Here is a 5,781-nt window from a genome sequence, read left to right on the forward strand (position 1 = left end):
AGTGAAAGGGAAGTTTTGTGTGTTGACAAGTGGGGGGGATGGTGATTGGAAGAAACCTATTGCTCAATACTTGAAAGAGCCTAGTGTTCTAGTTGATAGAAAAATAAAATTGCGAGCAATGAATTTTGTTTTAATGGCTGATGAATTGTATAAGAAAGGTATAGATGGGAGTTTATCGAGATGTTTAGGCCAAAGTGATCAAAACATTGCTTTGGGTGAAGTTCACAATGGAATATGCGGTGCTCATCAGGCTGGGAAGAAAATGAGATGGATATTATATCATAATCATGTATATTAACCATCTATGATTAAAGATTGCATTGATTATGCGAAAGCATGCTTGGAATGCCAAAAACATGGTTCGATTCAACAAATTCCAGCATCCGAATTACACTCGATAATAAAGCTATGGCCATTTAGAGGATGGGCTTTGGATTTAATTGGATTAATTCATCCTCCTTCATCTAAACAACACAAGTTTATCCTAGTAGCAATTGATTATTTTACAAAATGGGTTGAAGCGATTCCCTTCATAGAAGTAAGTCAGGGTGAGATAATAGATTTTATTGAGGAACATATTATTCATCGATTTGGAATTTCTCAAACGTTAAGTACTGATCAAGGAACAATGTTTACTGGTCAATGGATTAAAAGTTTTGCAGCATCGAGAAATATTAATATAGTTACTTCGACTCCCTATTATGCACAGGCTAATGGGTAGGTAGAAGTAGCAAATAAAATTTTAATAAGTCTGATTAAAAAGCATATCGGAAATAGGCCTCGAACATGGCATGAAACTTTAAGCCAAGTATTATGGGCTTATCGAAATTCACCAAGGGGTTCGACAGGTACTTTACCATTTAAGTTAGTATATGGTCATGATGCAATACTACCATTAGAAATTAATTTGAACACTTTAAGAGTATCGAGACAAAATGATTTGCCAGTTGATGATTATTGGAATGCAATGTTCGATGAGTTGAATGAATTAGACTCAGAACGAATTTTGGCACTTGATAATATGATTGGACAAAAAGAAAGTATTGCTCAAAGTTATAATCGTTGAATCAAGGAAAAGTCTTTTAATGTAGGTGAATTGGTCTTGAAAGTTATTTTGCCAATGGAAAAGAAATTGAGATTTCTTGGTAAGTGGTCCCATACTTGGGAAGGCCCATTCCAAGTAATGAGAACATATTCTGGAAATGCTTACCAGATTAAAGATATTGAATCAGAAAGAGTAATTAATTCGGTTAATGGAAAATACTTGAAGCAATACTATTGTTGACAAAAGTAGAAATTTAACATGCATATGTCTAGAAAAGATGGAAGTTGTTACAAAAAATGGAGTTAGAAATAAAAAAGAAATTCAAGGTGCCACTAGTTTTGCCAAATCGGAGCGTAGCTTTGCCCTTTTGTTTTTCAGAATTGAAAGCACTTCAATTTGTTTGAACTTATCAGCTTGAATTTTCTCTAGTTGTCTTTCATATTCTTCCTGCTTGGTATCAATTGAGACAAGTTTCTGAATAAGGTGACGTTGTTCTTGTTGGGCTGTGGCCAGAAGTTTAGCTATGGTGGCTCGATTTCGGCGTATGGTGGCAAGCTGTTCCTGAATCTGAGTTAATTCTGCTTCGAGTCTTGCTTCTTCTTGATCATGAAAAGCTTGAATAGAAATAGCATGGGAGATTATCAGATCAAATTCCTCACGAGAGGTTTGGATTGGTTGAGCATTTGCAAAAAAATCTTTTATATTAGATTTGATAGTGGCTTCTTCAGTTTCAGCCTCTTGGAGTTGAAATTGAGATGCAACACTATCATTGAGAAGTTGTTTGAATTCTTGAATTGAGGCTGAATTTGGTGTGTTAGTTGGAAGTTCAAAGGAAGAATTCAAAAGATCAGCCAGGAGTCGATTGAGAATTGGATCATTAACCCATGTGGTAGGTGGATGATCCAAGAGTTTAATGAGTGATCGAAGTTGTTCTCGAGTGCCAGGATCTAGTTCGAATGAAGGCCTTGATATTGTAGGTCTTGAGATTGCTGGTACAGGCACTGGTACTTTATTTTCTTGGATAACTTTATTTAAAATTGAAATCAAGTTGTCCAAAGTAGCACTGGTAGGGGTGGTAGAAGCACTCTCTGTTCCAGGTCTTGGTCCAGAGGGAGTTTGAAGATCGATCTGGAGTGAAGGACTGGGCACTTTGCGAGGAGTTTCTAAGACCTTAGATCGAGAGAAATCTAAATTGGTGGTGTCAGCAATTCTAGAAGCCGAGTTAGAATCTGGGGCCGCCTGGTTTTCTGCAGAGAATGCAGCTTGATTGTTTGGTGAAATTGACTCAAGTATATGAGTCTCTTCTGGAGAATACTGCAAGGGATTTGCTGTTGGGTCAACCACCTGTGTTGTATGGAGATGAGGTGGAAAAGCAGCTGGAATTGACTGAATAGGCCCTGTGAATTGAATTGAATCATGCGATGTGGAGTGTTCTGGATCATTTTGTTGTTGCAGAATTGGTTGATCAAGAACCCCAGTGGATGAAATTGAGTGGGCAACATTGGTAGGCTGGTATAAAAGGTACACAATTATGAGTTTGAAATTTATTTTAAATCAAATATAATATGTGTAGAAAAAATTGTGCTACCTGAGGAAGTCTGGATCTTCGTACTAGTTGAGAGCCAGGGTCAGAATCAGCTGCATCTTCCGATTGGGAGGAGGCAGCAAGAGTGTCTTTGTTGGTTGGTTCACTTTCATCAGCGCTTTCGCTTGATGATGGCAGCACTAACTGATAAAAAGTTCAGAACCAATTATGGTTAAGAAAATACAATTTGAAGAACATTTTGAGTTCAAAGAAAGAGTTATGAATAGAAGAGTTACTCTTCGAGAGGTTTTGGTAGGAGTTCTTCTGCTCTTATGTGGTGGTGGTCGAGCAGCATCAGCTTTCCTTTTGTGAGTTCTTTTTGGGAAACTCTCAGTGACAGCCGTTCGAATAGCAGTTTGTTGAATTTCTTCTAAGATACGGGTGTACCTTGAATAATAAGCAGCCCACCATTCGAAACAAGACTTGGTGATGAATGAACTACGTTCATAGATCAAGAAGTTGAAGCGGTCTCTTCGTTTTTGATTTTTTAAGAGAAAAGTGTTGAAATCTTCTTGAGATAACAGAGTAATGTGACAGAATGGTTCACTATGTCGAGGTTGTGGTGTTGGAATAACTTGAGAAAATTCCAGTTGTCTGACGGTTAAGTGAGGAGTGTACAGGGTTATCTTGAACCTTTCTTTTTTATACTGTGGTAACCCTATTGGTATCACCTGAACAGCCAACAGGTTTGCCCAGGTTCGATTTGGGAGTTCACTCTCCTCATTAGTATTTGGAAAGAGCAAACGATCAAGCCAGGCAGGGCCGCAATTGCAACGCAAAAAAGGAGTAAAATTAAGTTGATCGTTGTCAAAATCTTTGCAAGAATGAAAAAAGGAGAAAACAGCCCAAAATCTGTCTTCATCTGATTGGGTGTTTGGAAAATTGGGTTTGTAATTTGATAAACGAAAACCCTCGATGTGTTGTTTATTAGTACTGCCACCTTCAGGTTTTGCCATAAAATTTTCAAAAATGGCATTAAGCCATAATTGAAGGAGCCAGAGTGGACCTCCCGTGTTGATTATTTTATTATCTCGAAAGTCACAGACAAATAGACCAAGCTCTTTAAAAATGTTTCCCAGAAGAAGCTTGGCCAAGTTGAGAACTTTTCCTTCATGTAGAAGAGCAGCCAGGGGAAGGAAGAGCTTTGACATTTGTACGCTTCGAGAACAGAACAAAATTGTATTAACCAATAAAACAAGAAGGCTACATGTTCACTGTCTGTGATTTCTGCACCATCTTCACCCATGTTGTGGGCAATGAACTCACTGTAAGAGGTGTTGAAGACAACGTTGTACTGATCCTTAGATTGCATGTCAGGGGTACAATCTGGAGAATTTATTGGGAGTCCTGTGATGGCAGCTACATCGAGGAGGGACATTCCGATCATTCCGCAAGGAAGGTGGAAGTTGTTGGTTGTCCTATTCCAGAAATAAGTCACCGCCCTAATCATCCAAGGGTATGTAGTGAGTGAAAAATGAGAAAGCCTTAGTAGTTCTTGTATTCCTAGGGCTCCCCAGATAGCACCCTTTGTGGGTTCGAGGCGTTGGTACCAATTTGTGAAATCAAACCCTTGAGGATTGATTTTTAGATTATTTCGGAAGGGTTTTTGGTTATGAAATGAGAGATGTTAAAAGATTGGTTTATTAATAAATCTTTCCCTTCAGCATTTGGGAAGAAAGAACATTTTTTGTTTGTCCTCTCAAGAGTTTCAATCGGTCCAAGGAAGCAGTGTGTATCTGCACCGATTGTGAAGGGGATTAGGATTCTGGTGTCATTGACTTGCAAATGGGGATCGTCAATGATTTCATCATTGACTTGATTAAGAATGCGAAGGGCTGACGGAGATAGTGGTGCTATTTTATGACCTTTACCCTTATCTTGAGTAGTGACATGAGAAGAGGAATCAGCCATTGTTAACACAGGAAGAAAGGTTTGGAAGTTTAAGGATTTTTTGTGTAAAGGTTCTTTGATGTAAGAAGAATTCAAGGGATAATGGGTTGCGAAAGATTTTGAACAAAGGTAAGAATGATGAATTTAAAGTACTACTGTGAACAGTTACTATGAAAGGGATACGAATAGGGGTAACTTAGTGAAGAAGACGAAGTGGTAGAAAGAGAATGCACAGGTTTCGAAAAACGTACCGAGTGGGTCAGTATTAATGGGGAGTTTAAATGATAATTATTATTGATTTGAGAACTGACATTTTCAGTTTTGGATTAAGTGTTTTATCTTCTAAATGATGTTATCGAAGGCAAACACATTAATCCAAGGGGGAAATTTGTTGATCGAAAAAATATATATATATTATTCGATGAGAGCAAGTCGATTCGGAATGAGCCAGAGATAATTTCTCGAGAGGATGCATGCGTAAGCAGGGATCGAGAATAATGAGCGCTAGCTGGATTTCGAATGACTTGTTATTCGATTAGACTTTCTCGAGAGGGAAAATCGAATTGAGCATTCGAATGGAAGGTCGAACAGTCACGGTAGTGGAACGGTTAAAGGCTTTTATCACATGAGAAAATCATGGGAAACGTCTCCAATCAAATGGCGGGATCAGTTACCAAGGGGAAAGTATTTGAAAAGTTCAAATTTGTAATTAAATATAATTAATTATAATTAATTGCTAGTTACTAAAGGTAGACTATAAGTACTAGGAAGCCTTAGGAAATCAGGGTTGGAACTTTAACTCAAAAAATACTCAAGCACACTCATATCCCCAGAAAATTCCTGAGTCTGCAATCGAGTTACTTTTTTGTAGGGTTCCTTCCATGTCTTTACTTTTTCAATTTATCTTATTGTAAACTTTATTTTTCAAGCAAGCTTATCTTTCAAGTTTTCTTTATCTTCTTTGTCTGATTTATATTTCTGCACTTTAATTTTCATGTCAAAGCCATTTGACCCATTCGAAGACATTTTACTGTTTTCTTTTAACTTCAACGCAGTCTTTTCCGATTTCAGTACATTTTCTTTTTGAAGACCTTATTCATTTGTTTCTTTTATTGCTTTATAAGTTTTAATTTATCTTTTAACCTATTACCCGTCTGATCGAAAACGTTTTGATGCACTTTTAGAAAACTGGTACCTGCAAAGAGGAGTAGGTTTCGCTCCCAGACTATTAGACATCGAACCACCATCAATGTGCTAAAAA

Source organism: Arachis ipaensis, chromosome B01, assembly GCF_000816755.2.
Source record: "Arachis ipaensis cultivar K30076 chromosome B01, Araip1.1, whole genome shotgun sequence".
Lineage (NCBI taxonomy): Eukaryota > Viridiplantae > Streptophyta > Magnoliopsida > Fabales > Fabaceae > Arachis > Arachis ipaensis.